This window comes from Hyla sarda, chromosome 6 (assembly GCF_029499605.1).
Source record: "Hyla sarda isolate aHylSar1 chromosome 6, aHylSar1.hap1, whole genome shotgun sequence".
NCBI classification, from domain to species: Eukaryota; Metazoa; Chordata; class Amphibia; order Anura; family Hylidae; genus Hyla; species Hyla sarda.
In genome coordinates this window covers 157,247,103-157,272,361 of record NC_079194.1, presented here as the reverse complement: position 1 = coordinate 157,272,361, position 25,259 = coordinate 157,247,103, and the positions used below count along the sequence as shown (strand labels likewise).

General features: G+C 43.7%; 1 protein-coding gene across 3 annotated transcripts in view; it reads right to left on the bottom strand.

The window, feature by feature from the left end:
• LOC130276377 (neural-cadherin-like) overlaps positions 1-25,259 on the bottom strand; it is a 161,461-nt gene that overhangs the window by 117,626 nt on the left and 18,576 nt on the right. Inside the window, exon 1 of one of the 3 annotated variants that reach the window (XM_056525645.1) lies at positions 4,343-4,495. The exons of 1 other annotated variant lie outside the window; for it this stretch is intronic. The gene's annotated coding sequence lies outside the window, so the exon portion shown is untranslated. Of the gene's footprint in view, positions 1-4,342; positions 4,496-25,259 lie in introns of those variants that run through there. One more of the 3 variants, XM_056525646.1, reaches the window with a different exon arrangement.

The window sequence follows — 25,259 nt, the reverse complement described above, 5'->3', positions numbered from 1 at the left end:
GTTGCAATCTGTCTATTAATGCAGGTACTACAGCTCCCAGCATGGCGCAGAGTGTGCTCCATGTTGGGTGTAGTAGTATCTGCAGTTAAGGAAAGATCACAGTGGATGTCACTCCTGACACCCGCTGTGATCCTCCGGTATAATGTATAGATGCGCCAAGCCGCTCTTCTATGGTCCCCTGCACTGCATCTATACATTATACAGGATGATCGCAACAGGCAATCTGTCAATTAGTACAGGTACTACTACTCCCATCATGTAACAGTATGTTCCATGCTGGAAGTATTGGTACTACCTTAAAAAAATTTAAAAAATTAAGAAAAAAAGTGAAAAACATACACACACTACATTTTTATTATTGTCGGCTACATTTTTAGGTCCTCGCCCGCCCACATAAATTGATCCCTGTTTTAAACATTAATAAAAATTTTGTTATAAAAAGATACATTTTGTTAGATACAATTTTTTCCTTCACTACTGTATCTTTTTTATTCATTTTTTTTAATGGTAACCTATGAAATTTTATTAAAAAAGGTATCTCCATCACTTTTTTGGATCGCTAAAGTCCAAAAAAGAATAAAAACCGCCTGCAAAAAAGCCAAAGTTAAAACCCACATATCGTTTTTTTTCCCTTCCATAGACTTCTATGGGAGAAAAACGCCACGATTTTGACAAAAAAAATTGCCAGTGGCTCAACATGCTGCGATTTTGGAAAACCGCCAAGGAGCTGAAAAACGCCAAAAAGAGTGAAAAAACGCCAAAAGGATTAAAATACGCCAAAGTGAAAAACGCCAAGTGGAATAAAAATTTTGCGATTTCTCATTGATTTACAGCTAACATCTAAGCTAAAACGCCATGTGGCAGAATTGCCATTTTTCTTGGTGTTTAAAAAAAATAAAAAACATGTAGAAACTTAGCCTTAAAGGGATTGTCTAGTGCTAGAAAAAAAAGTTTAAGAGCTCAGGATTTCTTAAAAATATGAAGATAAGTGATGCTTACCTAACTGATTACGTAATGCTGCCTCCCTGAGGGGGTAATGTTTTTCCTACAGCTTTTGCTATAGCCCCAAAATATGGATGAAAAAAGAGTCACAAAAATAGGTTTAAAAATATAAAAAAATTAGCCCGAAAACAGTCAAAAAGCAAAAATGCCGCAAATTTACATTTCCAAGAGATCACAACCTCGCAGTTATATTGTTATATTCTCATTCTAGAATTACATCTAGTGGTTCGAATGTGCTTCACCTGTACAAGCTTCGTGGCTGAAAACCGTAGGTCAGTATTCAGTCATACAGTATAATTCTGCGTTGCGGTGTTTACTGGCTTTCTAAAAAAGATTCTTGTCCCCCTATACAAACAGCTGCAGGATTTTAATGATCTTGAGTGACCTCTAGAATAGATATTTAATCATTCAGTCAAATTCATTAAAAATGTTTGTGTTTGATGGGATTTGGTCTCTGATGGACATAGAGTCTGAATATGATCGATATTGTGTATCAGATGCAGGATTTGCTGTCTTGCTGGAAATGATAGAAGTGACACTGGAGCTGAAACATAAAGTGACAGCTTTGTATATAAAACATAGTCAAACAGACAAGGCTGTACAGCTCCTGACAAGTGTTAAACAGCCCCCTCCACTCCACAGATACTCTGCATTATTATGATTAGGGAATAGTGTGTGAGGAGATAGGACATTCCTTGGCATTTTGGGGTCATTTTGTAGAATCCAGAGACATTCCTATATTTTGTAAATGCGAGTGGCATACAGGGAACTTGGAACAACATAAGTGTGATTTGTTTATCTTAATCCTGCAGGGATGGATAAAAAGAGGCATTTTCTGATTGACGTTTCAAGGTTAACCCTTTGATACATTTTTTTCCCCGTTTAGGCTCATAGTGGAGCCAGTCACTTTAAAACCACAATAAATATATACTTCGGAATCGTTTCATGCACGCTATGGAAATATAGTGTACCAACAAACATTCTTGGCTAAAATCCCACAATTATGGGTAACAATAAAAAAGCCAAACAGTAACCAGGAAAGAAAAACTATCTCTATTTATTACATAAAGACATTAAAATATTTAAAGGGGATGCTGTCTGGTTTAGACATTTTTCATATACCCTATTACAGTGGTACTCAACTATTTTTAGTGAGGGTCCGCTTATCCAGGTCTGCCATCCGGTGAAGGTCCGAGCTGAACGCTAAGGCCTGTTCACAAATAGTGGCCTCAGTACCAAACGAGCGACTGAAGTGTGGAGTCGAATACTGAATATGACCTGAATACTGCCACACACTGTACCCCTGAATATAAAACTGACACACACTGTATCCCTGAATATAATACTACCACACACTGCAACCTGATTATAATGCTACCACATACCGCACCCCAATTATAATACTGTCACACACTGTACCCCTGAATATAATAATGCCACACACTGTACCCCTGAATATAATACTGCCACACACTGTACCCCTGAATATACTACCACACACTGCGCTCTCTGATTATAATACTACCACACACTGCACCCCGATTATAATACAATACTGCCACACACTGTACCCTTGAATATAATACTGCCACACACTGTACCCCCGAATATAATACTGCCACACACTGTACCCTCAGAACATAATACTACCACACACTGTACCCCTGAATGTAATACTGCCGCACACTGTACCCTCTGAATATAATAATGCCACACACTGAGCCAATGGTATTGTTACGCCGAGCGCTCCGGGTCCCTGCTCCTCCCCGGAGCGCTCGCGGCATTCCTCTCTCTGCAGCGCCCCGGTCAGACCCGCTGACCGGGAGCGCTGCACTGACATTGCCAGCGGGGATGCGATTCGCATAGCGGGACGCGCCCATTCGCGAATCGCATCCCAAGTCACTTACCTGTCCCGGCCCCCGGCTGTCATGTCCTGGCGCGCGCGGCTCCGCTCCTTAGGGCGCGCGCGTGCCAGCTCTCTAAGATTTAAAGGGCCAGTGCACCAATGATTGGTGCCTGGCCCAATTAACCTAATTAGCTTCCACCTGCTCCCTGGCTATAATACCTCACTTCCCCTGCACTCCCTTGCCGGACCTTGTTGCCTTGTGCCAGTGAAAGCGTTTAGTGTTGTCCAAAGCCTGTGTTTCCAGATCTCCTGCTATCCATATTGACTACGAACCTTGCCGCCTGCCCCGATCTTCTGCTACGTCTGACCTTGTCTCTGTCTAGTCCTTCTGTCCTACGCCTTCTCAGCAGTCAGCGAGGTGGAGCCGTTGCCAGTGGATACGACCTGGTTGCTACCGCTGCAGCAAGACCCTCCTGCTTTGCGGCGGGCTCTGGTGAATACCAGTAGCATCTTAGAACCGGTCCACCGGCACGGTCCACGCCAATCCCTCGCTGACACAGAGGATCCACAACCAGCTAGCCGAATCGTGACAGGTATATTACTGCCACACACTGGGCCCCTGGTATATTACTACCACACACTGTGCCCCTGAATATAAAACTGCCAAACACTGTGCCCCTGAATATAATACTACCACACACTGTACCCTCTGAATATAATGATGCCACCCACTGTAACTCTGGTATATTACTGCCACACACTGTACCCCTTAAAAAAATTCTGCCACACATAGTACCTCTGAATGTAATACTGCCATGCAGTGGGCCCCTGTTATTTTACTGCCACATACTATGCCCCTGGTATATTACTGCCACACAGTATTCCCCTGCAATATTACTGCCACACGCTATGCCCCCAAATACATTTTTGACTGTGTGCCCTGTACCAATGTGTCCCAAATAATTGATGCCACTGTGTCCCAAATAATTGATGCCACTGTGCCCCCAGAATTAATTATGCCACTGTGCCCCAGAGTTATTTATGCCACTGTGCCCCTAGAATTAATTATGTCACTATGCCCCCAGAATTAAGGATGCCACTGGCTGTACAAAATTAATGATGCTGCTGTGCCCCCAGAATTAGTGATGCCACTGTGCCCCCAGAATTAGTTATGCCACTGTGCCCCCAGAATTAGTGATGCCACTGTGCATCCAGAATTAGTGATGCCACTGTGCCCCCAGAATTAGTGATACTACTGTGCCCCTGGAATTAGTGATGCAGCTGTGCAGCACAAACTTAATGATGCCGCTGTGCCCCCAGAGTTAATGATGCCACTGTGCCCCCAGAATTAATGATGCCGCTGTGCTCTCCCCATCCATCCATCCACAGCCTCCTCACCCCCCATCCATTCATTCTCCTCACCCCCCAACCCATCCATCCAGTCTCCTCACACACACATTCCCCATCCTTCCATCCATGCACGGGTCTCCTCACCTCTCTTCACTCTCCCCTCGGTCTTCTCACTCCTCCCCCAGCCAGTACACTCACCCTTGAGTGCCGCTGGTAAAATGTGAGGTAGCGCGGAAGGTGCTGTTTCTGTTCTCCTGTGTGCACTGCCGGTGATGACACATATCTTCTACTTTTGTCTTATTATAGTGCAAAAAAAAAAACATTTTGTCCATAGTTCTTTATTAAAATTTGCTTACTTTTACTTCTACAGCCTCTGCATTTTATGTATAAACTCTAATTTCTCTCTATACTTGTACAGATCCCATAGTATTCTTCACTTCAAACTGCCTTTTGTGAGCCCTCCTCTCTGGGACGTGTGATGTGTGAGCTGTCCTCCAAGTTTTATATTCCTCCATCCTGTCTTGTGTAACAACCCCCTATTGTTATGTCTAACACTAAGAGAGCAGCAAGTTCATCTGACAGATTAATCGTATCTTTCTCTAAGAAGAAACTATAAATAAAGACTATTCAGAAAGTTACCACATCATTGCAGATGGGGATTCTTTACTGTAAGACCAGTGAGCAAATGGAACTCTCTGCTACATGATGTTGTAGTTATGACTACTAGATTTATGTGGATAGAATGTTGATCCAGGGACTTATTCTGATCGCCATTTTGGAGTTGGGAAGGAATTTTTCCCCTGTCATGGGGGAATTGACATCAGGCTCATGTTTTTTTGTTGCCTTCATCTGGATCAACACAGGGTTTTAGGCTGAACTTGACTGTCTTTTTTTCAACCTTACAAACTATGTAACGATAAAATTAAAAGCAGTTCTAAGGTGTCCATGTTCTTTCTGCCCAACGCTTTTGTTCTAGGAGAGCCAAGTTGCCACCAGAGGAGTCTGATAATGGTTTACCCCCCTCCCCTCTCTCAAAAATAACCAAGCGTTCATGTGTATGGAAGGGATTGGGAAACAGCTATTGCATTTGTATCTTTGATGCCAAGTTTCACCACCTTGATAATAGTCCATCCTACAGCAGTTAGACACTTTGGGGGAGATTTATCAAAACCTGTGCAGAGGAAGAGTGGTGCAGTTGCCCATAGCAACCAATCAGATTGCTTCTTTCATTTTCCACAGGCCTCTAAAGAGGCCTGTGGAAAATGAAAGAAGCAATCTGATTGGTTGCTATGGGCAACTGCACCACTCTTCCTCTGCACAGGTTTTGATAAATCTCCCCCTTTGTGATCAGCTTATTACTAAGGCATACATCTAACAAACAGGGATTGTCCAGAATGGACATTCTCTTTGAAGGGATTGTCTCATGAAAAGAAACACTGTCTATAGGCCCTATTAGAGCGTATGGATGTTATGGACGAAAGTCCCTAGCTCAGGATTAGTACCAGTCTGACAGGCTTGAGCCATCCATCTATATGAATCAGCACTCATTTCTACACTTCTTTCTGGAAGGGGTTGTCTCTGAATATAGTAAATCCCATAACAGCTTCATCTTGTCTATCGTGGACTGTATTATAGTAGTTGCATTCTGGGCCATAACTGGCAGTATTAAAAGCCATAATACTGCCCCAGCAGCCATAAAACAAACACTGGGATTGGAACTGGTCTTTAAAGGGTTGAGGTTTGCCTACAGATATACTAGACATTATAGTAGAGATGGCGCGGTATCACTGCTGGATCAGACCTATACTTGCTAAAAAAAACATTCTTTTTTGTTATTGCTGAGCCATATGTACAGTGTACAACAAACTCTTTGTCTAAATACTTTGGGCAATGTTGTGATTCAGTGCTCTAGGACCACATTTGAATTATTTAGTAATGTATTACTCTGTAAAATGCGTGGATCATGCTGCGTTTTACAGCTGTAATTCTGCTGAGGACACACTGCGAGTGCAAAACAAGCAGAAATTCTACTGCCTCTGCTTATTTTCACTTTAGTTTTATTGAGACACATTTTTGCTCAAAAATCTAAACTGTTTTTGTCCTATCACTATGTGCTGTGCTTTTTTCCCATATCAGCAAGTTCTGCTCCCACTCTTCCTTTTGTAAATGAAACTGTGAAGTTGAAAGTCTTGGCAGCCATTTTGATAGCTATTTATCAAACTGTCTTATAGTAAGATTCTTTGTTGCCTGTAGTTACCAATCAGAGCCTAGCTTTCATTTTACCAGAGGAATATGAGACATGAAAACTGAGCTGTGATTGGTTACTTTGGCAACAAGGAGAACCTTTTTAGACAGCTTGATAAATCTTCTCCATAGACTCTGTAGATTCTGTTCTACGGCACTCTTCTCTCTGAATTCAATACAATCCTAATCTTTTGCAGCAATGAAAAAAAAACTGATGTTGACTGCCAGTATGTAATTGTTACATGCTCGTGCTTATGGTGAATTATCGTATACTGGAATCTGTCAGCTAACAGCTGCATACGCTATTGGATAGTGGTTAGGGTATAAAAGTAAACTGCACCTTTCTTAGAGCGAGTGGTTGGCAAACTTATAACATTTTCTATTCAGCCCAGTGTCAAGGAGGTGGAGCCAAGCTGCTGAAATGCCACAGCCTGGCAAGCACCCTCTCCTCCCAGCCCCCCTAAACTGATGTACATAGCTCTGTATGTCAGTCAAGGAAGGCCTGGGAGATGAGGGCAGGCAAAGAGGTGTGCCAGGCTGTGGCATATAAATGAGCACTGTCAGATGCACAAACGTTTGATATGTTGTAAAGCATGCAAAACCAATAGGTTTTGCAATTGCTTTCATTACAAAATGTTCAGTATTTCATACTGAAAAAGCCAGTCAAACAACTGCCCCCCCCTGCCTGCTCGGACACATACTAGTCCTGCTGTGTCCATGCGTCATGGACACACTTCCTTGATTGACAGCTGTGAGCGTAGGGCTCACAGCTGGATGAAAAATCCTCCCACTGTCAGCTTGTGTCCCGCTACTGTCAGTGAGGACAAGCTGGGAGTTGTAGTTTTGCTAATGCTAGGGGAGATGTGAGCAGACTGCATACTGAGGGAGGGAGAGGAGACCTGCACCGTGAGGCCACGCCCCCTCCCTTTGGGAGGAATTCAGACTAGTGAGCTAAATTAAAAGTGTAATAAAAAAATAAATAAAGGTACTAGACACCTAAAAATTAGATGTACATGGTCAGGGTTAGGTACTGTCTGATATATATAAAAACATTTTTGTGTGATCTGATGGGTACGCTTTAAGCAGCTCGATTCTGCCTCCTTGTCACCCGGCTGAGAAATAAAAATGTGATTTTATTGGTTTAGCAACCACCTTCAGCTCCAGGAATAGAGCAGTTTAGTTTAGTAACAGCCATCCAACAGTGTCCTCTTTTCTCATAGCATGACACTGCACCTATTGTATTCATGTCATTACTAACATCATTACATGAGTGGACAGGTCATTGACTCACAATATCTTGTTTACTCATCTGCCTAAAGGACCCTACTCCTTCCACTATGTTACTATAAGTCTATGATCTCTTAAAAGATCAAAACATTAATCTCCAGAAATACTCTGTACTGCTGTAAAACCCCACACCTTCCACCATAAAAATCTTGGTCTCTGCCCTACTCTTTTCCCCTCCTCCATTCCCATTTCTCATTTCCGCTTCTGAAATGCTGATATAATCCATGTCACATCCAGCCCTGTCCTCACTAACATCATCCCATAAGTGGACAGATTACTGTGGCACACAAAATGTCCTTTACTCCTGAGCCTGTTGCTGCTGGTGACCCCGTTCTCTACCACTTCCTAATAAATAAGAGCTAAGGACAGGTAAACATAGCCTTGTCCACACATACCTGTCAGCGCATGTGAGGTTACATTAGAGATTTACAGAAATTTAATATTTCTGCTAATTAACTCACTATTATTATTTGATGGATATTCATTTTTAGAACAATATTTATATAGCAATCTTGTGTTTTTTTTGACTGACTAACCTCCCCACAGCCTTATACAGTGACCCCTCCACCTACGATGGCCCCGACATACGATAATTTCAACATGCGATGGCCTCTCAGAGGCCATCGCATGTTGAAGGCAGCATCAACATACGTTGCTTTTGTATGTGGGGGCCATCGCATAAACGGCTATCCGGCAGCGCTGACTGCTTCAGCTGCCCCCGGATAGCCGTTTACGGTGCCCCGTGCCCTTTGCTGACGATCACTTACCTGTCCTCGGGGCTCCGGCGCGTCCTCTTCGGGATCCTCTGCATCGTTGGCGCTCTCCATCGACGTCATCACGTCACTGCGCACACCGTCCCATCATCCAATAGGAGCGGCGTGCGTAGCGACGTGATGGCGGCGACGGATAGCGAGGATGCCGGGGAAGCAGAGGCCTTGCCGGAGTGTCGGGGACACCTCGGGGACGCGGCGACAGCGATGGACGGCGACATCCAGGGCAGCGGTGACGGTCCGGGGCGGCGGGGACAGGTGAGTACAACTTCCTCTAACAGTGGTCTTCAACCTGCAGACCTCCAGATGTTGCAAAACTACAACACCCAGCATGCCCGGACAGCCAACGGCTGTCCGGGCATGCTGGGTGTTGTAGTTTTGCAACATCTGGAGGTCCGCAGGTTGTAGACCACTGTCCTATACTTTACATTGCACGGATCTCTCAACATGCGATGGTTTCAACAAACGATGGTCCGTTTGGAACGGATTACCATCATATGTTGAGGGACCACTGTAGATACTGAGCTACTTACAATTCACCAAATTAAATTAACATATACATATATATATATATATATATATATATATATATATATACACACACACACACACACACACAATAGAGAGAAACAGACACTGAATTGTAATAGCTTCTGGTTTAAATATCTCCGCACTGTTGATAGAATGCTGACTCGCTGCCTCCAAGAAGCCGCCTTGCATTAATAACGCACTCGCACATATGTCCTGTCATTTTCTGCTTCCAGTAGATTAACAGATTCATCCTCAGCTCCTTCAGCCTATTTCACAATGACTGCACAAATTACTCGGCTGAAAGGAAGGCGAGGAGATGTGAACAGCTTTTCATGGGCCCTCACAAGATGCTCTAAATCTGTTTGATTTTAACAAGCAACTTGACGACTGGAAGTATAAAGCAGTCTTCCTGAAGTTTGTTTAATGTGCGTATCTCAGCAGTGCTGGAGATGAGCCGGCAGATATCAACATATTGAATATATTGAAAATTACAATTAACTCTAAGGTTGCTTTCATGCAAAGCAGCAGTCGTGTGGCAGGAAACCTCAAATATCCTTTTGCATACCATGGCTGTTTCCTGACCAAAGTCAATGGGAAAAAACTAAAATAAAAATTTGACAAAGCTGTAAAGGATAGGGATAAAAAAATTAATAAAAAAAAGTAAAAAATTAAGAAATGTCTTTAGCTCAGTTTGCTCATATTTAGCCCCTGTTTAACTATGCTTTGTTTGTGACCCCATCCTGTACCCCATTGTGGCTTCCTAACGTTCCTAATTTAGCTTAGTTTGCATTGTATCATATTGTAACATTTTAGGTTACTATATCCATAACACCCTTTGATAGTTTTTGACTATGTCTAAAGCTTAAATCAGCTGTGGTCACAGTTCTGATACCCTCTCCGATCATTACATATAGGCAGGTAAAGTGCGCAGTAGCGCACTTCACTCCCTAACTCAGCTCTCAGTCTGTCTGATAGAAGGAGATGGGCTGCATAGACTATAATGGAGCCTGTATCCTGCAATCAGTTTGAGCACGAAGGTGTAGAGAATGAAGCATGTTATTCCCAGCTATATCTATCTGTGACCCTGACAGACCTAATCATTTGGCATGTCTGTGCGATATGTCAAAACTTTAATTTAAAGGGTTACTCTCAGTAAAACAAATTTTTGCTATTGCACTCCTTATGGTAAATGAAAAATATTTCTAATATACTTTGTTTAAAAAAAAAAAGAATTTTTCTATGTTTTATTTGTGCTTAAAAAAAAGCTCAAGAGCACATTTTCCCCCATCTCATACACAGACTTAGGACCAAAGTCCAAACACAGGAAGTGCCGCCTGGAGTGCTGAGGGAGGGGGGGGGGGTGTCCAGCCTCATCCAATCATAGCTCCTCTCACACATAACTGCCATATGCTGTTGGTTGGACACCCGCCCCCCCCCCCCGCCCTCAGCACTCCAGCACTCCAGGCTGCACTTCCTGTGTTTGGGCTTAGGTCCAAAGTCTGTGTATGAGTTGGGGAAAAATGTGCTCTTGAGCTTTTTTAAGCACAAATAAAACATAGAAAAATTCATTTTTTTTAAACAAAGTATACTAGAAATATTTTTCATTTACCATAAGGCGTGCAATAGCAAAAATTCGTTTTAATGAGAGTGACCCTTTAATGACAGTATCACTTTTGAAGGAAACTGACAATACATGGGGTTATAGTGCGGGTAAACTGGATTACAATGAGGTATCACTTACCTAGATCTAAGGTTCAGTTCCAGAGATACACCATTGTATTAGTCTCCTTTGCTCATATGCAAATAGGAGGCTTTAAGCAATAGAGGCACAAGACTGTGGATCCAGGTAAGTGATGCCTCACTGTAATCCAGTTCACTTACACTATTACCCTGTATATTGGGTTTAGTGCAGGTGAACTCGCTGTCAGTTTGCCTTTTAAATTATATGCCAGGAAACACTCACACAATGTACCTGCGGTGGGTCCATAGAGATGAACAGTCCAAACGTAGTCTATCTGTGGCTACATTTGGTCTGTGTCACTGCACTTTATTTGTTATATGTGGGGCATCATACATAGTGTAGTCTACAGCCCCATTCACATCATGTTTCAGGCCATCCACTGAGCTGCCTATGTACAGCCCATAATGTTCCTGGATGGCCCATTTACTTTAATGGCCTCAACACAGTCTAATTGTGACCACATTTAGTCTGTTTCCTGAACAGGACCTGCGGGTCACGTGATCAGGTAAACTCTATGGTTTTTGGCTTAAGGACTTTTGGAGGTCCCTGTGATTTATTGCGCCCGCAATTCCTTGTAACAGTGAGTGACAGATATTCGGACCAATTAAAATGGCTCCGCCCCTGCCCATATAAGGGAGTGGCGGTCATAGCTCGCTCTCTTGTTCCCGGGCTTTCATGAGAGAAGCATCTGCGCTGCTGTCATCAGTGAGTTTAGGCCTGAGCCTTGCGGCAACGGCTGATCGTTACCAAACCGTGAGTGTATAAATCCCTAAGCACTCTGCAAGATCACTGGACCGTATCAATCCCCTAAATCCGGACGGATCTTCGCAATTAACCCTAAATCTAGAGACTTATAAAACAAGTCAAGGTCCGCAACAACTGCCAGTCACTGAAGTGTATAGAGACTGTATTGACTGTTACTGTTCATTGGATGTATATCAGGCCTTTAAGTAAAGTTTATCCAAGTTCAAGTTCAACTATCTTGTGGACCTTCAATCATTATTCACGTGCACCTGTCGTTACTGGGAAGGGCGGCGATAGGCCGGAAAATTATCTCAGCATACTAGCCCTCAGCCTGGCGTCACGAACTATAGAGTTAACCTTAACCCCTGATATACTGAAGCAATACCCTGACTGCATTACCCCTACCCTAGAGGCCTACAACAAAGCTGACATTCCATTCTTAGAAGTACGTGTGTTGGGAGGGGTGGGGGTCTAACTGCTGAAGCCTTCACTGATCTTTTAAAAACGGAATGTCCACATATGGCTGAGCATACCTGTTCCCAGGCAGTCTTTTCAGCCATAATATCCCCCCCCCCCCCACCCTCCAAAAGAGTACCTAAAATTACAGCATCACAGACAATAAGGCAACTGAATCCTACCACTGCAGAAGTAACAACCTGAATACAGCCATCTCTCGTCAGAAATGGGAGGACCCGAAACCTCTTTTCTCAGGCAGCAGAAAGTAGCAAATAATACCTTACAAATGATAACATTCTCAGAGGTCTCCAGGGAAAGTTTTCTTTGAAAACTTGCAGCCGAACATGATTGTGACTCTCCCTGTTATTGATGAGGAGACACAAACCAGCTGTATATGGAGAGATCCAGCGTACAGTCAGGAAGTAATTACACTTTTATCCCAATTTAACAGTCAATGTATCACTGATGTGTCTCATTCATAGGCACAGTATGTTCTGGGCTGAATGTGGGGCAAGTATAAAGAGAGCTATTTAGTATCTATACATTTAAAAGAAACCTGCACAACTTAGAAATATTCTTTTATCCCTTGAGGATGCAGACATCTTGGAAATTTCAGCAATGATTTCTTTTTTTTTTTCCTCATCACTTTATTGAAGAAGAGTCACAGCTTTTTAAGTTTCCTGGGAGAGCTTCTAAACATTCTGGAAGAATTGGCAAATATGGCTACATTTGCTTCTAAGAAAGCTGGCTGACCAATATGGCTGCTATTTTTACTAACACAATGGAGATGAATAAAACTGTCTAATCTTTGGACAGTGCAATGCAGTGGTCCATGCTGTTGGAAAATTTAGCACATCATCAGACTGTCTAGTATAAGCTTTCACCATCTATTAGTTGGCTCAGTTTTAAAAATGTAAGTAAAAATTTGGTGCAGTTAAGCCATGCCTCTTTTTTACCAAATCCACACCCTCCCCATGTCTAAAAAGTGTCTAAAATACATTGAAAATGTGATGCAAGTCATATAAGCCATTTTTTTGACTCCCTGGTTTTGATTATCAGTTAATTATGCAGCTTTCCTGCACTGAGTCTGATTGACAGCTGCACAGAGCCTCACTGAAAGCTGTAAAGAGCCTCATTGAAAGCTGCAAAGAGCCTCCCTGAAATCTGCACAGAGCTTGAGGTCTTCTATTCATTACAACACTGCAAAGATGTGAGGGCAGAAGTGGCCTCCCAGCAAGCTTCAGTGATGTCCTGCCTGCTGGGAAACGCCCACTTTCTCCTGCTGGGAGATTGCACTATGTGAGCAAAAGGAACATTAAAGGGGTATTACAGGAAAAAAACTTTTTTTATATATATCAACTGGCTCCAGAGAGTTAAACAGATTTGATAATTACTTCTATAAAAAAAATCTTAATCCTTTCAGTACTTATGAGCTTCTGAAGTTAAGGTTGTTCATTTCTGTCTAAATCCTATCTGATGACACCTGTCTCGGGAACCGCCCAGTTTAGAAGAGGTTTGCTATGGGGATTTGCTTCTAAACTGGGCGTTTCCCGAGACAGGTGTCATCAGAGAGGATTTAGACAGAAAAGAACAACCTTAACTTCAGAAGCTCATAAGTACTGAAAGGATTAAGATTTTTTAATAGAAGTAATTTACAAATCTGTCTGTAACTTTCTGGAGCCAGTTGATATATAAAAAAAAGTTTTTTCCTGGAATACCCCTTTAAGATAGCTTTTTAAAGCATTACATTTCTTTTTAAGGATGGGAGGGGTGTAAGGAGTAGTTAGTGAAAATAGCCTCTGTTAGTTTAGAAAAATTTATTTGGTGACAGGTCCTTATTAAACCAGACAGTGTAAGGCTATATTCACACACTGTCTTTGAGCTTCATTTTGACCTGTGAACAGCTGTAAAAATGGACTAAAAGAAAAAAAGAAAAAAAAAAGCTGAAAAAACTGCGCAAACAGAAAAACAGCTTAAGACAAGGATGGAAATAAGCCTAAGAAAACAGCATTGCTCATCAATCAGGAGACGAGGACCACGTACCAATGGTATCCACACCCTCCTGGGGTGAACTATTTAAGTCACAGGCTTGCTTTATTGCATTATCTGTGATAGAGGTTTTGTTCTTGCACAAGCTCTTTATCCCTGCATTTGTTATACGTCTACTTGTTCCCTAACTACCCCTTTGTTTAATAATTTGGTACGGGTTCTGAATTGGCTTTCATAACCTAGCTCTTACTGATTGTTCATCTGATTGCTGTATACCTGTGTTTGCTCCCTGGTCTTTTCTTTGGTCAACCCTTTGTGTCCTAATCTTCTCATTGACCTGGAACTTGTTCAGAGCAGGGATTGTCGCCCAGTTGGGGGTCCGTTACATAGGGCATATTATCAGGTACAGAGTTGTGAGTGAGCTCAGGGCTGCACTTCTCTCTGTTCTACATTATGGTTATACATTTGGTGCAATCTTAAACAGTCATTTTTTATTTATCTTTGTGTTCATTCTGATATAAAATGCATGAAAAAGAAAAAAAAATTTAAAACAGCGGCTTTTTGTTTCATGACACACATTCTTGGGGCATTTATCATATCATCTTATTTAGCAACATTTTTTTACACGTGATTTTTCTGCCATTTCCTACTGCAGAAAAGCCTGAACGAAAAGTAACACAAATAGCCAAGTCCAAAGCATTTTGAAACAATTTGCACTGTCCCAAAAAATAACAGAAACCACAGTGCATTGTATGCAATGTGTTTCGCATTTAATAATATCTGAACACAAAAATGCTTAAACTATGTTTACCCACTGTATTTTTTAGCCTTATTTTAAGCCATAGAACTCTGAAAAAATTGACCAAAAGCTAGAAAAAAAAGACAAACAGTGCTTTTTAGGCATTTTTTCTCCATATTGTTCCCTTTTCTAGATGGCTGAAAATAGGATTTTAAAGAAAATAATGTGGAAACATAAATTTGGGGCATGATTGTCTCTATAAACTTAGTTTCTTAGTCAGGGTATGTTCTCACATATTCCGCACAGACATTCCACTTCAACAGAGTCCGATTAATTTCAGTTGGATTCTGCAGCACTGTTTACATGGTGAATTCTCTATGACACATGGCTCTGGCGCCGAAATCCTGATTCCAGATAGACTTGTCTATTCTTTTTGCAGATTTTGCCCTGAAATGCATTGTCGTCCTAGCGCCCGCAGGATTATACAAATGTACGGAATGTCCACACATGTTTTCCATGTGGACATTCCACACATTTTACGCTGTGTGAACATGGCCTTACAGTGCTTAGCCTTTTTTAGTATGCTTTTAAGTTGCTACTGCTGAACCCCTATTGCAAATTAGACAGTGAAGGCAGCACTACAATTGGTTGTTATGGTCTCTGGTGTCGACATGCTTCATTTCCAAGATGACAACTTTTTTTTTTATAATATGTTTCAAGAAGTCTTCTTGGAACTTAGTTGCATTATATATACTCCCCCTACCCCAAAGAGGCGGTTTCACACATAGTGGTTGTGTTTTTTTATGGGAGGGGGAATATGCCACTGCAGTTTTTTTTTCTAAAAACAATGCATGGTCTAGGTGAGCGACTTTTTTTTTACCCAGTTTGTAGCATTTTTTTTCCCATAGACCTACGTAGGTTTGCGCATTTATCGAGGCGATTTTTCCCATTCTTCATGAGAAATCCTTGAATGACACAATCAAAGAATGGCTTTACAGAAAACCCTCAGTGGCTGCCACTTAAAAAAAAATATTAAAAATCCGCTTCTCTGATAGAAAAAAAAAATAATAAAATCAACCTACTTTCCCTGTTTCTATTAAATGAATGAAAATACATGCTACAGCCCAGCATGGCATGGTATCTGTGATAAAAGCTTAGAATGTAAACAAGACTTCATGTATATTTCACTGCCCTATTGTCAGGATTCGGCAGGCTGGAGGTGGATCCTCTGTGTCAGAGAGGGATTGACGTGGAACGTGCCGGCGGACCGGTTTTAAGTTGCTACTGGTATTCACCAGAGCCCACCGCAAAGCGGGATGGTCCTGCAGCGGCGGTAGCAACCAGGTCGTATCCACCGGCAACGGCTCAACCTCTCTGACTGCTGGGATAGGCGCGGTACAAGGGATTAGGCAAGAGCAAGGTCGGACGTAGCAGAAGGTCAGGGCAGGCAGCAAGGATCGTAGTCAGGGGCAACGGCAAGAGGTCTGGAACACTGGCTTGGGATACACAAGGAACGCTTTCACTGGCACAATGGCAACAAGATCCGGCAAGGAAGTGAAGGGGAAGTGAGGTAATATAGGGAAGTGCACAGGTGAACACACTAATTAAAACCATGCGCAAATCAGTGGCGCACTGGCCCTTTAAACCGCAGCGAGCCGGCGCGCGCGCGCCCTAGGGAGCGGGGCCGCACGTGCCGGGACAGCACAGACGGGGAACGAGTCTGGTAAGCGGGCCGGGATGCGCACCGCGAGCAGGCGCGTCCCGCATCGCAAATCGCATCCCGGCTAGGGACATTATCGCAGCGCTCCCGGTCAGCGGGTCTGACCGGGGCGCTGCGAACAGGAGAACGCTGCGAGCGCTCCGGGGAGGAGCGGGGACCCGGAGAGCTCGGCGTAACACCTATAGGGCACTTGCTACCTTTTTGCAACCGATTGTGTTACTATGTGCTGTGTACAATACAACCCTGATGCTTGGGCTATTGCTAAAAAAGGTGGATTTTTTTTTCTTTTATTCTTTTGCACACCCCCCCCAAAAAAAAATAAAAAAATAAGCTACAGAAAAAAAAGGATCCCAAATTATACCCTGTCTTGAAAAATATATATATTTTTTTAAATCAACAGAAAAAAAGGTTATTGTTCTTGAAATTAGTGAATTAAAAAATAAAATGTTTGTTCCTTTAGGTTCCAAAAACATCTGGATGCAGCAGCTCTTCCAAACAGCTGATTGGATGGGATGCCCAACCCCCACTGATCGGATAATGTTGGCCTAGCCTAAGGATAGTGTCAGAACCTATAGGATTAAAAGGTTCTGAAAGGTTCTTTGTTTGCTTTTGTTGCCAGGTTACACCTTGCTGTCTAGCTGGTCAGCTGACTGCTTGATGAGAGCACCTTTGAGTTGCCTATATAACCTGGCAGTTGGCTCTCAGTGAGCACCTGTGCAAGAGTCTTTTTGCTCCAGTAGCTAGCGTGTATTGCCTGTTTCTCCTGTATAACCCAGCATCTTTGACTTTTGGCTTTCATCTCGACTTCACTATGGTATTAGTGACTTGGTACTTTGACTTCTCCTGGCTTTGATGCGGTTAGTTTGACTCAAGACTATTGTGTGAGTGTGTAGTCGTATTTTGTTAGTCTGTCTGTTATCCCACTGTTCCCGGACCTAGTCAGTGTCATTGTAGTTTATTATTTTGACTATTACGCCCCTCGCGTATACAGGAAGGGACTGTCTTCGTGGTTACGGACCTGTCATTTAGGGCAGGTACGTAAGTAGGCATGGATAGGGGAGCGGGCGGGATTAGCGTGCACTCCTTCCCTGCCCATATGTGACAGATAGTATACCAATGACAAAGTCCCAGAAAAACTTTTAAGGAATAACTAGTGGCTACTGACTGTTCTACTCTGTAAGGCCCATTTCATATATCCGTTGTCTGGCAGTGTTTCCCTCCGGCGTGCACCAGAGGGAAACTGATGGTAGAACTGATCCCATTCATTTGCATAGGACAGTTCTGGTGTCTTCTGGTGTCTTAGTATTGACAGGCCAGACGGCACTGGACAGGGGAACCAGCGATCAGAAATAATGGAGGCTGGATGCTACCCAACTGATGACAACTGATGTCATCAGTTGTGGCATCAGTTGCATCGAGATTTAGGCTGAGTTCTCCTATGCTGGACACCGGACATATGTGAACCCAGCCTTAGTGGTATCTTTCCCACTCACTGCCAATTTCTAGTTTTCTTTTGCAGGATTTTAGGGTTTTTGAAGTCTTTTTCTTATTTGCGACTCACATTAGCTCTACACAGTTTCTGAAGACCATATCAGAGACAATGGTTTTTCCCTATCTTTTCCCTCCTTCTGTCGCTCCAGATGCTCCTGCTCCTCCTACTTTTAGTCAGCCATTCCGCCAACAATCCATCAGCGAAGCCATGTCCAAGAGAAAAAAGTATGCGCCCACTCATCCAACGGCACAGAAGCTGAATGTGCTCCTGTCTAAGTTGCTGGTGCTGCAGTCCCTCCCTTTTCAAGTGGTGGACTCTGCACCTTTCAGAGAACTGATAGCTTGTGCCGAGCCAAGGTGGAGAGTGCCAAGCCATCATTTCTTTGCGAAGAAGGCAATACCAGCGCTGCACAATTTTGTGGAATAGAAGGTGTGTAAGGTAGGGCACGGCAGCAACGATGCCTGGAGCTGTAACTACGGTCAGGGACAATACATGTCCCTTATGGATCACTGAGTGAATGTGGTCCTGCACAGCCACAACACCAACTTGGACAGGTCATGCCGCTTCCTCCTCCACGCTCACTGGTTCTGTGACAGTGTGCGACTTCGTCTCCTCATCCTCCACCGTGTCCTCAGCCTCCACTGCCCAGACAAGTCTGAGTGGCCCTTCAGCATACCATGTGTGCAGGGCACAGCGGTGTCACACTGTTCTTCATATGGTTTACCTTGGTGAAAAGAGTCACACAGGGGAGGAACTGCTAAAAGTCATTCGTAAAGAGATCGGAGCATGGCTTACTCCATGAAAACTGGAAATGGGAACCATGGTGACTGACAACGGGAAGAACATCTTGCATGCGCTGCGACTGGGAAGGCTGAGTTGTGGCAATCTGGTTGTGAAGCAGTTCCTGAAGTGTTCAAGTGTTCCCCCATTTGCAAGACATCTTAGCAATGGAAAGGAAACTTTGCATACACTTGAGCCACTCTTACACCGCAAAGCACACCCTCCTTGAGCTGCAGAGTCTGAACTGTATGCCCCAACATAGTCTGATTTGTGACATTGCCACACGTTGGAATTCCACCCTCCATATTTTGGACTGACTGTACGAACAGAGAAAAGCCATCACCGATTTCTAGATGATCCAAGCGGATAGGGGTACTCCCCTGTGTAACTTCAGTGTGAACAAGTGTCAGTTCATACGTGACATCTGCCGTTTGCTCAGGCCCTTTGAGTAAGCCACATTATTAGTAAATCACCAGGATTACGGGATGAACGATGTCATTCCACTGCTTAATTTCATACAAGTGTTGGAAACTATGGCTGGTCAGGGCACTGGAGACGTGGCGCCTACCTCTCACGGCCACATGAGCCCTGTGGGGGCTGAACTGGAGGAGGAAGAGGAGGGGAGGGGCACAGTGGAGCACAGTTTAGGTTTCACCAAATGGGCAGTTTTTTGAGTAATCTGACGGGAGAGGAGGAGCAGGAGCAGCCAGAGGAGCTAGATGGTGGCAGTATGCTGTGGAGATGGAAGCAGGGAGTCCCTCCGACTCACTTGCACAAATGGCACGATGCATGCTCACTTGCTTGTGTAGTGACAGCCGAATTGTCACCATTCGGCAGCGGGATGACTTCTGGATCTCCACCTTATTGGACCCTCGCTACCGCCACAAAATAGGGCCCTTTTTTACAACCACTGAGAGGAAGGACAAAATGACCTACTGCAGAGGCATTCTATGTAGTCAGTTGGCTGATGCCTATCGGCGCCATCATCCCTCTTCTCGCAGGTCTGAATCGGGGGACCCCCTGTGCTCACCTTCCACTGCCATGGCTGCTGGGGAGGGGTGGGGTGGCAGGAGCAGTACCAGATCCATCAGCAGCAGCCTGCGTCTACAGTAGCTAATGAGTAGCTTTCTTCACCCACATAGTGAAGCAACTCATTAGTAGCAGGTACACCTGGAGCAAGACCTGAACCAGCAGGTGGTGGCATACTTTGACATGCCCATGCCAACGCACCTTGAATATCCGCTGGACTTCTGGGCAGCCAAACTTGATTTTTGACTGCAACTAGCAGAGTTTGCCCTGGAAAAGCTGCCCTGCCTGGCCAGGTGTTTAGTGCGGCGGGGGCCATGGTCACCCCAAGGAGAACTCATCTGTCCACGAAAAATGTGGAGAGACTTACCTTTGTGAAGATGAATCAGGCATGGATGAGCCAGACTATCCAACCACCAATGTCTGATGCATGAGAGTAGACTGACCATGGTGCCACACCAACACTTCACAAATATAGATAGTGCCAAACAGATTTAAGGCGCTGCTCTCCAGTTACAAACATTCCTCCTCATCAGACCTTTTTTCACCCACCTTTGTCACCTTCGTACTGGTATAGCCATCAACCGCACCACTCTGTCACCGGGTCACTTTCAGGACTCCTGATGCTGCTGCTGCCACCTCCAGGCTGCCTCATTCTGCCACTATATGGTCTCTTCTCATGCTTCAGCCAACTCCAGGCAGTGTCATTCAGCCACTTTATGGTCTCCTCATGCTTCATCCACCTCCAGGCTGTGCCATTCATCCAATATATGGTTTACTGATGCTTCAACCAGCTCCAGTCTGTGTCATTCAGCAACTACATGGTTTAGTGATGCTGCTGGGCCTAGGACATTACCTATATATGTTTATGGTAGTACTAGGTAACATACATCTTCAATGGGAATTTGAAAATTCATCTTTCAAAATTCTTAGAGATTGTGAGGCCCTATTGTCTCCTCATCTGCCGCCAACTCCAGGCTGTGCCATTCAGACACTATATGATCTCCCCATGCTGCCACAAACTCCAGGCAGTTATTCAGCCACTATATGGTCTCCTCATACTGATGCCACCTCCAGGCTGTCTCATTCAGCCACTATATGGTCTCTTCTCATTCTTCAACCAACTCCAGGCTGTGCCATTCAGACACTACATGGTCTCCTCATGCGTCAGCCACCTCCAGGCTGTGCCATTCGGCCACTACATGGTCTCTTCATGCTGCCATAAACTCCAGGCTGTGCCATTCAGCCACTATATGGTCTCCTCCTACTGATGCCACCTCCAGGCTCTGTCATTGTGCTGCCATGTGAGTCCTTATTAGATTTGATCCTTTGTACCCATATGCCGGGGCCCGGGACACTAAAACTTGGGAGTTATAAGTTCAATTTAAAAATCCTTAATTTCAAAATCTTAAATTTAAATTTAAAAATCTAAAATTTCAATGGTCTCCTCATGCTTCAGCCAACTCCAGGCTATGTCATTCAGCCAATATATGGTTTACTGATGCTGATGGGCCTGGGTCTGGGAATAAAAATGTTGTTGTGGTAGCACTAGCTACACAAAATCTTCAGTTTAAATTTCAGAATTCATCTTTTAATCTTAGGGATTGTGTAGCCCTAGTGTCTACTCATGCTGCTGCCAACTCCTGGCTGTGCCATTCAGACACTGTTACGCCGAGCGCTCCGGGTCCCTGCTCCTCCCTGGAGCGCTCGCGGCGTTCTCCTCTCTGCAGCGCCCCGGTCAGACCCGCTGACCGGGAGCGCTGCACTGACACTGCCGACGGGGATGCAATACGATCGCATCCCAATCCACTTACCTGTCCCGGTCCCCGGCTGTCTCCAGCGCCAGCTCTCTAAGATTTAAAGGGCCAGTGCACCACTAATTGGTGCCTGGCCCAATCAGTGTATTAGCTCCCACCTGCTCCACGCCTTTATTTCCTCACTTCCCCTTCCCAGTATTGCCGGATCTTGTTGCCCTTGTGCCTAATGAAAGCGTTTCCTGTGATTGCCTTACCAGTGTTTCCAGACCTTCTGCCGTTACAATTGACTACGAACCTTGCCGCCTGCCCTGCCCTTCTGCTACGTCCGACCTCGCCTCTGTCTAGTCCTTCTGTCCCACGCCTTCTCAGCAGTCAGCGAGGTTGAGCCGTTACCGGTGGATACGACCTGGTTGCTACCGCCGCAGCAAGACCATCCCGCTTTGCGGCGGGCTCTGGTGAATACCAGTAGCAACTTAGAACCGGTCCACACCAATCCCTCGCTGACACAGAGGATGCACATCCAGCCTGCCAAATCCTAACAGACACTATATGCTTCAGTCAACTCCCGGCTGTGTCATTCAGCCAATATTTGGTTTACTGATGCTGGTGGGCCTGGGAATAAAAATGTTGTTGTTATGGTAGCACTAGCTACCCAAAATCTTCAGAATTCATCTTTTAATCTTAGGGATTGTGAAGCCCTAGTGTCTATTGGCTGAATTACACAGCCGGGAGTTGGCTGAAGCCAATTTAAATTTCAAAATTCATCTTTTAATCTTAGGGATTGTGAAGCCCTAGTGTCTACTCATGCTGCCAACACCTCCGCGCTGTGTCATTCAGCCACTATATGGTCTTCTCATGCTTCAGCCTCATCCAAACTGTGTCATTCAGCCACTATATGGTTTCCTCATGCTGCCTACACCTCCACGCTGTGTCATTCAACCACTATATGGTCTTCTCATGCTGCCAACACCTCCACACTGTGTCATTCAGCCACTATGTGGTCTCCTCATGCTGCCAACACCTCCACGCTCTGTCATTCAGCCACTATGTGTTCTCCTCATACTGATGCCACCTCCAGGCTCTGTCATTGTGCCGCTCTGCGGCATTGATTCTAAAAGTGATGCCTATAATCTGCATGTCATACTGAATAACAGTATGATTTCACTACTCCATATGTGTGTTAGAACACAGCAAAGTTTGAGGTATTGAGGCTCTCAGTAGGCCAGAAATAGCCATTTTTAATATAGATTCACCACAAATAAATTCTGATCAAACAAAATTTTTTTAAAAAATTAGGCGAATTGGCCGAATCAAATTTTTCTAAAGTTTGCTTATCTCTAAAAAATATACATGATTATCAAATGTACCATTTTATAAATGCAGCAAGCCACATCCACTTTTTACATTAGTTTTACAAACTGCCGTACATGGTACAATTGGTTTACTACTGTTGTTATCGAGTGAAATGTGTCAAATGTATTAAGAGGCGAACATCTCAACATAAATGTGGACTGTCCTAAAGACAGAAACTAAATTTATGCCTACTACAATGTTTTACTTATTTTTAGAAGTGGAAATAGAAAATATGCACACATTTATAAGTGTATTTTTGTTACAAATGTTTCACTGCATTATAGGAGCTCAATTAAGCGCAAAAGAAACAAGCTTATTCATAGTTTGTAGTGACAACCAGCAGAACTGTGAATCTGACATACAGAATATGCAGTATGTAAAGCAGAAGGTCTGTTGAGGCATTTAAATAGTTGGTAAACCTTTAGGGGAAACTGTATTAATGATGCTATGCCAGAAGATTAGTTCCACATAATTCCCCCTATTAAATCTCTAAATAAACCTGAAAATAATTATTTAAACACATAACATTTCTATATGCACACACCCTGTATATCAGTCATTTTTATCATATGTGCTGTCATATGGTGAGGCACTATATTCTCTAAAAGCAATGCTGGTGGGAGGAATACATCCATAATAATTATACAACATGTAAAAAATCAGAGACACAGTATTGACCATGGCAAGCTATGGGGTCAACATAACACAGTTCCTTAAAGGGCTTTTATTCTTTTAAAATATTTAAGCCCTGCAAGGACAAGCCCTGGTAAGCATGGAAGAGTCTTTGGTGCTTGCACCATCTTTGCACCTCTCTATATACAGTCATGGCCGTAAATGTTGGCACCCCTGACATTTTTCAACAAAATGAAGTCGTTCTCACAGAAAAGGATTGTGGTAACACATGTTTTGCTATACACATGTTTATTTCCTTTGTGTGTATTGGAACTAAACCAAAAAAGCAAATTGGACATAATATCACACCAAACTCCAAAAATGGTCTGGACAAAATTATTGGCCCCCTTTCAAAATTGTGGAAAAATAAGATTGTTTCAAGCATGTGATGCTCCTTTAAACTCACCTAGGGCAAGAAACAGGTGTGGGAAATATAAAAATCACACCTGAAAGCTGATAAAAAGTAGATAAGTTCACTTAGTCTTTGCATTGTGTGTGCCACACTAAGCATGGCATGGACAACAGAAAGAGGAGAAGAGAACTGTCTAAGGACATGAGAAACAAAATTGTGGAAAAATATCAACAATCTCAACGTTACAAGTCCATCTCCAGAGGTCTAGATTTGACTTTGTCCACAGTGCGCAACATTATTAAGAAGTTTGCAACCCATGGCACTGTAGCTAATCTCCCAGGCCATGGACGGAAGAGAAACATTGATGAAAGGTGTAAATGCAGGATAGTCTGGATGGTGGATAAGCAGCCCCAAACAAGTTCCAAAGATATTCAAGCTGTCCTGCAGGCTCAGGGAGCATCAGTGTCAGCGCAAACTATTCATCGACATTTAAATTAAATGAAACGCTATGGTAGGAGACCAAGGAGGATCCCACTGTTGACACAGAGACATAAAAAAGCAAGACTACATTTTGCCAAAATGAACTTGAGTAAGCCAAAATCATTCTGGGAAAACATCTTGTGGACAGATGAGACCAATATGGAGCTTTTTGGTAAAGCACATCATTCTACTGTTTATCAAAAACAGAATGAGGCCTACAAAGAAAAGAACACAGTACCTACAGTGAAATATGGTGGAGGTTCAATGATGTTTTGGGGTTGTTTTGCTGGGTCTGGCACCGGGTGCCTTGAATTTGTGCAAGGCATCATGAAATCTGAGGATTACCAACGGATTTTTAGCCACACTGTACAGCCCAGTGTCAGAAATCTGAGTTTGCGTCCATGATCTTGGGTCTTCCAGCAGGACAAACATACAAAAAAAAAGCACCCAGAAATGGATGGCAACAAAGCGCTGGAGAGTTCTGAAGTGGGCAGCAATGTGTCCTAAATCCCATTGAACGCCTGTGGAGAGATCTTAAAATTGCTGTTGGGAAAAGGTGTCCTTCCAATAAGAGATGTAAAGCAAAGAGAAAAACAGGCGCTCCCTTGTGAAGAACCAACGGATCACAGGTGTGTGGGAGGGGGAGGGAAAAGTAAGGCTCACCCTGCCAGGTTGTGCGTACTCCCACACAACCAAGATGTGCGTTTGGTATGATGATCTTAGTCTGCAGCCTTCCCAGAGATGGCGTAGAGATGTGAGGTGAACTTCAGAGATGATGGGAATATCGGCGCTGACCAAGGAGAGGACAATAGAGCCAGGTGTGTAGCGAACAGATTTAATCCAATGCGACGCGTTTCACCGCGCTTGCGCGGTTTCATCAGGCATAACAAACACTTCTCAGGGAGGGATTTATATACACGCAGGTATT